Genomic DNA, 10,492 nt, shown 5'->3' with positions numbered 1-10,492 from the left:
GGCCGGCCCGGTTGTTAGAATCGCCAGATTTACGATGTGACTCGTTATTTTTCATCCCGGTGATCCGACTCAAATCCCCGGGCCAGCCAATTGTATATCGTGGCCCGGCCGCCGAGTCGCCGATCCTGGTAAACAAGCGCCTGGAAAAACAAAACGAAAAGGGAAACGGCGAGTTATCATCGACAACAACAACAAAAACGTGAATTCCGGAGCGACTCGACGAGATGAAAATTCTCCAGCCAGACAGATGCGCCTTCTCGCCACCGGGCCCCTTCGAGTCTCTCGAGTCTCTCGAGTCTCTCGAGTTGGCGGTCGGGTCGGGTCGGGCCTAGAGAGCCCATCCTTGGCCGCGGCCGTGCGTCTTTGTGGCTGCAGAATAAAAGAGAGCTTCCTCTGCCTGCAAAGTGGCGGCCGTTTATCTTTCTCTATGCCCGCAATTTCCGCCAATGGCTGCCTATGCGCGCCATGCGCCGCCATGCGCCCGCCGCGGCGCGCCGGTCTGTCCCTGTCTCTCTCGCACCCGTGCCGTACACGGCGCGCCGGCCAAGAGAGCGAGAGAAAGAGAGAGATCGCTCGGAGTCGTCTGCAGTAAGGCAGGTGGCGCCGCGCCTGACGCAGCCAGGCCGTTGCGGCCATCGACGTCATCGTCGGCGTCCTCGTCGGCGTCCTCGTCGGCGTCCTCGTCGGCGTCCTCGTCGGCGTCCTCGTCGGCGTCCTCGTCGGCGTCCTCGTCGGTGCCAGAGAGAGACGGAACGCCGCGGTGCGTGCGCGCTGCGAAGCGCCCTGATGCCGCCCCGCCACGCCCCGCCGCTGGCAAAACTTTTAAATGACCTAAGGATCCCCGCGCCGCCAGCCACGCCAGCCAACACGGGGCGCTGCCGACCTTAGACCTCCGCACCGGGCTATGCGATGTGTCGGCATTTCATTAAAGCAACCCCCTCGCCTCCCCCTCCCCCTTCCCCCTCTCCCGACGGGCCGAAGAACGGGGGTTGAAGAAAGTCAGGGCCATAAGATCTGTATGACTGCCTGTCGGTGTGTGTGTGTGTGTGTGTGTGTGTGTGTGTGTGTGTGTGAGTGTGAGAGAGTGATTGCGTGAGTGTGTCTGTGTGTGTGTGTGAAAAATATTTCTCAAACTGAACTGTCTGTGTCCGTAAATGCAAATCCATGTAAATGGGGGGCGCCTGCCCGGCCTGCCGGCCTGCCCGCTGTCAGACTCCCCACAGCGCCTGATTAGTAGGCAACCCACAACGCGTGCCCCCGCGAAGGTGGGCGAAATATACACAATTTGCCCTTCGCCCCCCACCCCCCGCGGAGGGCCGGGAAATGCCATATCTCTGGTCGCGAGAGCGAGCGGCTCGTTTCCGGAAGAACAGAATCATTACTCGCGACACCGGCTGTCATAAATCGGCTGGAACGAGAGCGAGGGGGATGGGGGAGGGGAGGGAGAGAGAAGGAAGCGCCAAGGAAGTGCGAAGCGTGCGCCATCGCTACGGTCACGGAGAGGAGTTACCTCTCGGCAGGGTCAAGGGGAAAGGGTTTGCTGAGGGCCGCGTCCCCCCCCCCACCCCTTCCGCGTCAAAGCTCGCGCGGGTAATTTCATAGCGCGGCCGCGCGGTGGGGCGTAAAAACTTGGCCCGGGTATGAGTCCGGCCGGAAGCTATGGCCTCTCTCTCTCTCTCTCTCTCTCTCTCTCTCTCTCTCTCTCTCTCTCTCTCTCTCTCTCTCTCTCTCTCTCTCTCTCTCTCTCTCTCTCTCTCTCTCTCTCCGACCGCTGGTGTCTCTGGTCTCCAGCCCGCTCCAGTTCGCATCGGCCGTACGGCGGACGCCAGCCACGCCAGCGGGCCTCGCCCCAGCGCCCCCAACAGCATACGCCCTTGCCGACGGCTCGATGAAGAAGGAGAAGGAGGAGGAGAAGGAGGTCAAAGGCAGCGCCTGGCCTTGTCATCAAATCAAATGGACGCTTGGACCCGGAAACACGGAGCTTGTCAGCAAGGGGGTCGCGGCCCGGGGCCCGGCCCAGCGGAGCAGCGGAGCGGGACAACAGACCCAACCCTGCGACACACACGCACACACTCACTTTCTCTGTCTCGCTTGCGCGACGGTTCCAGTTACACGCATTATGCATGGGGGAAAAGAGTCCGAAATTGGACTTTGGAAGTGAGTTACAGCCAGTACTGTTTGCAGGCGGGGCAAGTCCCCGCTGCGGGTCGGGCAGGCCAGGCCGGGTCAGCCAGGCCGGGTCAGCCAGGCCGGGTCAGCCAGGCCGGGTCAGCCAGGCCGGGTCAGCCAGGCCGGGTCAGCCAGGCCGGGTCAGCCAGGCCGGGTCAGCCAGGCCGGGTCAGCCAGGCCGGGTCAGCCAGGCCGGGTCAGCCAGGCCGGGTCAGCCAGGCCGGGTCAGCCAGGCCGGGTCAGCCAGGCCGGGTCAGCCAGGCCGGGTCAGCCAGGCCGGGTCAGCCAGGCCGGGTCAGCCAGGCCGGGTCAGCCAGGCCGGGTCAGCCAGGCCGGGTCAGCCAGGCCGGGTCAGCCAGGCCGGGTCAGCCAGGCCGGGTCAGCCAGGCCGGGTCAGCCAGGCCGGGTCAGCCAGGCCGGGTCAGCCAGGCCGGGTCAGCCAGGCCGGGTCAGCCAGGCCGGGTCAGCCAGGCCGGGTCAGCCAGTCCGGGTCAGCCAGGCCGGGTCAGCCAGGCCGGGTCAGCCAGGCCGGGTCAGCCAGGCCGGGTCAGCCAGGCCGGGTCAGCCAGTCCGCCCGGCGGGTAGGCCGCCCAACACGCAGGGCTGTGAGGCACGCGGCCCGGCGCCGCGCGCACGGCGCTCCCCGCCAGCAGGCCACTCCGCGCCACTGCGCGCCACTCCGTCTCACTCCACTACACTGGCCGCCGCCCACGCGCCGCCGGCCCGGCATTACCCGGAGACTGAGGCCACGGGGGCCACGGGGCCACTAGCCGTGACTGGCCGTGACCTCCGCGGGGCCCTCCCGGCTTGCCGCTCGGCTTGCCGACTTGCCGGCGCTCGCTCGCACTAAATTGCCGGTCCGGGAGATCTAGCCATCTAGCCGCTCACTTTGAATGTCTCTCTCTCTCTCTCTCTCTCTCTCTCTCTCTCTCTCTCTCTCTCTCTCTCTCTCTCTCTCTCTCTCTCTCTCTCGCTTGCAGAAGCTAGGCGACACCTTCGTCGCTTTGTCTCTCTCGCACTGGCGAGGCGTTGGGGCACAGGCCGTGCCACAGTGGGCCAGAAGACCAGTGGAGGCGGCCAAAACTCAAGACGCGTTTTGAGCTCCAGAGTCACTGAACAGGACTCGAACCGAACGTGTGACCCCACCAATGGATTGCTCTCCGAACGCGGAATCCATTGGTGGGGTCACACGTTCGGTTCGAGTCCCGTTTAGCGACTCTGGAGCTCAAAACACGTCTAGAGTTTTGGCCGCCTCCACCGGTCTTCTGGCCCACTGTGTGGGGCACGGCCCGTGCGCGGGGTGCGAGGGAGACGGGGCGAGTCGCTCGGAATCGGACCGCCGCGTGAATTACCTGGCGGTCCGCGACGACGTAATGCCCCACGCGGGTGCGAGGGAGACGGGGCGAGTCGCTCGGAATCGGACCGCCGCGTGAATTACCTGGCGGTCCGCGACGACGTAATGCCCCACGCGGCACGCGAGGGCTGGAAGGGAAAAAGGGAGGGGGGGGGGGGGGGAGAGAAGTTGGCTCGAAGACGCGGCGGGGCCGGGAGGGTCCTAATTGCGCAACTTCCTCCAGATGCGCCGCTGATTTTAGACTCCGACCCTCTGGCCCCTCCGCTCTGCCCCCTTCAGCCCCCTCTGGTCCCTCCAGTAACTACCGGCCCGGCCCCGCGCCGAGTCTGGCAGGCGCCGCGCCAGCCCGCCAGCGCACTGATTCCGAGAGTCGTTTTCGTCGCTCTGTCTCTCTCCCACCCACGAGACGTCGCGCGAAGTGCGAGAGAGACAGAGCGATTGAGTCTCGGGGCGCTGTCCCGCCCCCGACCCGGCGCCGGGCCCTTTGCCTGGGCCGCGCACCTCCGGGCGGGCAGCAGGCAGGCCTTCGCCGAGGCCTTCACCAAGTCCGAGCCGCTCTTTGTCATAGCAATGGCCTCCTGCTGCCTAGCAACTTCATAAGTCGAGCCCAAAGTTTCTGATTTTTCTTCTTTCTTTCTCGTTTTCTTCCCTCGGCGCCGGCAGCGGGGATTTTGCTATTCCAACCAACTACTTCCTTTTTGTCTCGATTTTCCTTTGCAGAAGAGTGAAATCGGCGGGCGGGGCGCGCAGGGAGCCAGACAGCTGGAGGCTGGGGTCATCCCGGCGGAACGCTCCACGGAACGCAGACAAGTTTGCCCCATTAGGCGCCTTTCTTGTGCCGCCTGGAGTTTACCTCCTTCCGCGCTTACAGTGTGGCCGCCAATCTGCACATTTAAATGTGAGGCGGCCTGCAGCAGTTCGGCGTCCCGGCCGCCCCGGCCGCGTCCCCGGGGCATCAACGGCCTGAATGGCCACATACAGTGTCCCCTCGGCCCCGCGGGCCGCGGCCGGCCGCACCGACTGGCTGCTCGGGCTGGGCGGCGCCGGACGGCCGGCAGCCCGCCTGGCGGGGCTGGCAGGGCTGGCGGCAGCGAACCCCCCTGTAATACCGCGCATAAAAAAGTTACAATCACCATTCGCAGGCTCCGCAGGCTGCGGCTCGGCGGGCAAGATGACGACACCCGCAGCGCGGCGTATAGTGTAGCGGCCCTCAGCGCCCGCACCGCCGCTGTAAAGGAGCGATTATGTCCCGGCCCAATAATAAAAAAGCAGTGAAAAAAGAAAATCCGACAAATAAGACTGGGCGGTGGGTGGCCGCGGCGCCGACGCCAGCGAACGCCAGCGAACGCCAGCGAACGCCAGCCGCGCCAGGAAAGGAAGCAAAGGAATGGTCCGACTTCCGGCGGGTTATTCTTCCCCACAAAGGATTTCTGGATTTGCTGTTATTGATTCTCGCTCAGCGTTCCTGGAGAGGTCCTCGATCGGCCGCGGCCAAGTCCGGTCGGCCGGGTACTCCATCAACAGACCAATCTGGGGGCAGTTCGTGCTCCATTTCGAATAGGTGGCTTCGGTGCGGCAGAAAAGAACAAAAATACTGCGGCAGTCCAAAATGTTAATTTTTTGGGGAGGAATATAGAGCCAGAACAACCACAAATCGCTTGAGAGCACCAGTCTCGCAAAGTTGGTCAAAGAGTGATTGATTCAACCAAGGTGATTGTGATTAAGTTGATTGCTTCACTGATTAGATTACTAATATGACGTACACTGACTATATAGAGTTCGTTACCCCTTGGCAAGCACATGAAAGGGTTCGTTTGGTGGTTTTGCATCACAGCACAAACGTGTCAGCTGGCTCGTGCTACACAGCCAATAAACCATTCTATAATAGTCGTGGCCGAGTGAAGAACAAGAAGAATCACAAAAGTGTACTTTTTTGCCCTTTTACTTCAAATATTTAATTCTCCTTTCTTGGTAGAAGTTAATGAAAGTATTTTCTAGTAAATGCAACATATTTTGAGCGAATATATGCTCTTTAAATGCCCTAAATGGAGTCTTTTGTGATTCTTCTTGTCCTTCACTCAGCCACGACTGGTCTATCATAGTACGTACAGCTCGGACAGCACACTCGCTCACATGGTTTCTTCTACAGATTCGGAACTATTTGAATAGACCCTTTCAGTAGTCGCCAGTCACCGTTCCTTGTGGTTCCTGGCTATTTGATTGCTTGTGTTCTTCACTCGGTGACTACTGAAAGGGATAGACACTTCCACCAGAACGCCGAGTGAAGAACAAGAGGAAGAAATGGTACTGGAACCAGTTCCCATAAACGTCTTATTTATAGGTTTCGAGGGTTTAAAATCATAAACTCGTCTTTGTCTAATTTTAAACAATTTTTAGAACCCAAATGAACCCATAATATGCACAAATGAGTGACTTTTATGGACTGTTTCCGGCTTTTGTTATTCTTCTTGTTCTTCACTCGGCGACTACTGAAAGGGATTATTGGTGCTGATCGTGTGGGTAAAGCGATCGGTGACGGTCAAACCCTCTCGTCCGGCGCGCTAAAGCCGCCGCTGGCCGCACGCACCGGGCCGGTTGAATGGGGCCGGGCGGCCGCTGGGTCGCCGCGCCGGCCGCCTCGCCTGGGTTGACTCTCCGGCTCGCCGCGCGCCGCGCCACTCGCGCGCGCCAGTTGGGCTTCGGCCGGCGAGGAGGAAGGACGTCCCGCGACGCTGCGCTCCGCCACGCCGCGCCGACGAGCGCTAGACGTCGCGACAACCGTGCCTCCGCGTCACGTTCGGTCACGCTCGTGACACCGTCGTCACGTCGTGACGTCACCGGAAGGATTACCACCCAGCCAAGTGCGGGCAAGGCTGTTGTTGTTTTTGCGGTGTGTCCGCCGAGTGCCCTTACAAAGTGCTGTGCTTAATTGGTCATTAGTTTCTCGATCATGGAAACAAGCGAGTGAGTCGCCCAGTCGACTTTGATCGAAAGTGCCCTTGTGAGTGATTGCCAGCAAGGATTACCCGCCTGGACCTTGGATACGCCGCTAGGATACCCGGCCGGGATTATCTCAGGTAGGACACTGCGAAGACGCGAACGCCGGCATGGCCGCGGCGTGGCCCCCGCGAGTGTAGTGCCCCCCGCAGGTGAGCCTCACACTCCCCGGGACAGGGATTCGGGATGAGAGGGACAGGCGTGCTAGTGCCATTTACGAGGCTGCTGTTGCTGCAGCCCCGAGCCGCGCCGCCCGAGCTGGCAGCCAAGGCGATCTGCCGCAGGACTGCGCTGCTGGCTGGCTGGCTCTGCGGCAGCCTGCCGCCCGGTCGGCCGGTCGGACGAGGCTGGCAGCCGCAGGGCGACCCGCTCAAGAGCGGGCAGCAGGCGAGCGGGCCGGGCCGGGCGAAGCCAGGCGCTACCCGCGCGGCGTTGCCAGATGGCCGCACGCAGCTAGCCCGGCAGGCAGCGAGGCCGGTGCAGCCTGCAGTGCAGGCCCTCTCTGTCTCTCTCGCACCCGCACGGCACGCCCCACGAGTGCGAGAGAGACAGAGCGACGGCTCTCGGAATCAGTCAGCTGCAGCGGCGCGGCCTAGCGCGGCCCGTGTGTGTAAATGTAAACAGGCGTGTTTTGGGTCTCGCCTGCCTCGCCCGGCTCTCCTGCTTGGGACACTGCAGGGGGTGAAGAAGCCAACAAGTGCTTGATGCAAGTCGACATGTTGACACCCCGTCCGCGCGCGCCGACTGTCGACGCATCCGTCAAATGCCCCGTTTCGGCTGCCGTCTCCCTCACTCGCACGCACACTGAGAAAACCTTACAAACTATTTTGGGCCTCACAAAGAAAAGTAGTTTGTATAACAAAGTATGTTCAGCATACATAAGCTTTCAAAGAAAATACTTCGTAATTTACGAACTATTTCTTCGTTTAACAAAGTATTCTAGTTTGTTATATGTATGGTCAAAATACTTCGTAAGGTTTTAACAGTGCACTGTTGCGGGACGCCCCACGAGTGCGAGAGGGACAGAGCGACGATTCAGTCCGCTGGAAGGCGTCGGATGCAGTCGAATGGGGCCCGACGCCGCTGTCCGTCAAATGGGGCATCGCCGCGGCACTTGTTGGAGTCGACGCGCTCGGCTTGCCGTGGGCTTGCAGTGGGGCGGAGCGGCCGCCAAGGACGCCCCGAACGTCTTGCTTTCGGGAGGTGCGCCTGTCGCACTCACACAGTGCACTCACAGCGTCACGTGGGCGACGAGAGAGAGAGAGAGAGAGAGAGAGAGAGAGAGAGAGAGAGAGAGAGGAGAGAGAGAGGAGAGAGAGAGCACGTGAGCGGAGCACGGCTCGAATGGGAAAAACAGCCTTTCTAAGTCCCCCGGGGCGTGGCGCGACGGGTATTTGAACCCACGGGCCCATTGTTGAATCGCATCGAAAGCACACTGTGCGCTCTCTTCCTCCCTCTCTCTCGCACGCGTGCCAGCGATCAGGCGCGACACGGCGCCGCTTGCCGTGTTGAGCGCTCGGCAGTGTTTTGGAGGAGAGAGAGGGAGAGAGATAAAAAGAAGGAGGCGCTCTAACTACGATGCCGGCTTCCTCCTTGGGCACTTCTCCTCCTCCTCCTCGCAGTGCCTGCTCAAGCTTGGCGTGGCCGGGCTGCGGTTGCAGCTGCTCGCTCCGAACGGCGCTTCCTCGTCGCTCCGTCTCTCTCGCACTCACACGGGACGCCCCACGAGTGCGAGAGAGACAGAGCGACTCTTCGGGAACCGGTCTGCCGCTGCTGCCGCTGCTGCAAGCTCAGTCGGAGGGGAGCCCCTCGACCAGCAGACTGATTCCGAGAGTCGTTTTCGTCGCTCTGTCTCTCTCGCACTCATGGGGCGTCCCCTGTAGGTGGGAGAGAGACGGAGCGACGAAAACGACTCTCGGAATCAGTCTCTCTGGCAGTGCGGGCTCCGGCAGGGCTGTGCTTGCCGTGCCTCGGCTCATCTGGGCATGAACCCGAGTGGGAGTGAAGGTGGAGGCAGAGCGAGGCAGAGCCGACGGCCGGGCCGGTGAGGTGTAGGGTTTCAGCGGTGTGTGTGTGTGTGAGTGTGTGTGTGTGTGTGTGTGAGAGAGTGTGTGTGCGTGTGTGAGTGTGTGTGCAGGCGGCAGGTGCCAGGTGTGCAGGCACGCCACTGCCGGTGCGGAGCGCGAAGCACTGCGAAGCCCATCCAGGGCACGGAGCAGCAAGGAAGGGACCGGGGGGGGGGGGGGGGCGTTTTAACGCACTGTGGCGTCATGTCGGCTGCTGCTGGGCCATGCAGAGCCGTGCAGAGCCATGCAGAGCTTGCCGGGTTACGGGCGGCGGCTTATCGCCACAGAGAATGAGTCGCCGGACGGACGGACTGGCCACTGGCCGCGCGGCAGGACAGACAGGCGGACGGACGGCCGTGCGGCCGGACAGACAGACGGACAGACAGACCAGTGGCGGATCCAGAGGCTGCCTGTGAAGGGGCACTTTTTGCTTACTTACAGGGACAAAGTATGGTGGCTGTTTGCCTACTTTTGAGACGGTTATCTAGGTGCCGTGCCCCTTCCCGCGTCCGCGCGGCTGAGACTAACGGACGGACGGACGGACGGACAGACAGACAGACAGACAGACGTAGGCGGGCGCTGCATTTGACAGTTGCCGCCCTCCTGTATTTACCTCGGCACGGCGTGGCGTGGCACTGCACGGCACGGCAGGGCACGGCAAGGGAGATATGAAAAGGGGCCGGACGCGGGGAAAGGACCGAAGAGGGGGACGTCGAATCCTTCCTGCCAGCTTGCTGCTAGCTTGCTAGCCATGTCTCGGCAAATCCCGCTGGCGAAGCAGCAGCGCAGCAGCAGCGCAGCAGCAGCGCAGCAGCAGCGCAGCAGCAGCGCAGCAGCAGCGCAGCAGCAGCGCAGCAGCAGCGCAGCAGCAGCGCAGCAGCAGCGAAGGGCTCTCCACAGTGGGCCAGAGGACCGGTGGAGGCGGCCAAAATTTAAGACGCGTTTTGAGCTCCAGAGTCGCTAAATGGGGCTCGAACCGAACGTGTGACCCCACCAATGGATTCCTCGTTCGGAGAGCAATCCATTGGTGGGGTCACACGTTCGGTTCGAGTCCTGTTTAGCGACTCTGGAGCTCGAAACGAGTCTAGAGTTTTGGCCGCCTCCACCGGTCTTCTGGCCCACTGTGGGCCTCTAGCCAGGCCCGGAGGCAGACAGGCCTCGCAGGCCCTTGTCCGTCTTCTGTTCGGCCGGATTTCTTGCCGCTTCATAACGACGGGCTCAGAGATGATGCTCTTTTTTTGGCGGCCCCAGTACCCGCAGGCTGCTTCCGAACGATGCAGTCGTCTCTCTCGCACCCGTGGGGCGCCCCGCGGCCGAGTGAGAGAGACGGCGCGCGCGGTTCGCAATCGGCCGGCCGGCTCAACAAAGGGTCAGCGTGATGCGGAGCGGAGCGGATAGTTTGCGGATCAGGGGCGGAGCGGAGCGCGGGGAGCGGCACGTCTCGGTTTGCCCAGCCCACCTGCAGACGCAGAGTCGTTTTCGGCGCGCCGTCTCTCTCGCTCTCGTGGGGCGTCCCGTGCGGGCGCGAGAGAGACGCACGGAAAAAAAATATTTCGCTATTTTAGCGAACATCTGTTTGCTGAAGGAAAATTCCCTGGAATAACGAGCAAATTCGCTATTTCAGAGCATTTAGGACTCTGATGTAGCGAACTCTTGTTCGCTGTTCTACCGATAAGTTTTTCCTTACTAACGCAACGAACATGTTTGCTAGATATGCTAAAAGTGTTCGCCAACATTGGATTCATGCGTGTTTTGTACCTTGTGGGGCTTTCTAAGCCAAGAGGAGGACTCTAGCCTATTCCCACAGTAAGTCTTGGTGGTCTGGGGGTACAGCACGAATCTCAGAACCTGTAAGTTGAAGGTTCGATTCCAGCTCGGAGTGGGCGAGAGAAGATAATTGTATCCT

General features: G+C 61.4%; 1 long non-coding RNA gene across 1 annotated transcript in view; it reads left to right on the top strand.

Annotated features, from left to right (window-relative positions):
- The first annotated feature begins 6,229 nt into the window (after positions 1-6,229).
- Positions 6,230-10,492, top strand: part of LOC117647002 — a 55,014-nt gene continuing 50,751 nt past the window's right edge. The window contains exon 1 of the long non-coding RNA XR_004587819.1: positions 6,230-6,600. This is a non-coding gene — a long non-coding RNA (uncharacterized LOC117647002). The remainder of the gene's footprint in view (positions 6,601-10,492) is intronic.

The sequence above is a fragment of the Thrips palmi genome, unplaced genomic scaffold, assembly GCF_012932325.1.
Source record: "Thrips palmi isolate BJ-2018 unplaced genomic scaffold, TpBJ-2018v1 HiC_scaffold_2, whole genome shotgun sequence".
NCBI lineage: Eukaryota > Metazoa > Arthropoda > Insecta > Thysanoptera > Thripidae > Thrips > Thrips palmi.
This window is presented reverse-complemented; position numbering and strand designations above follow the sequence as displayed.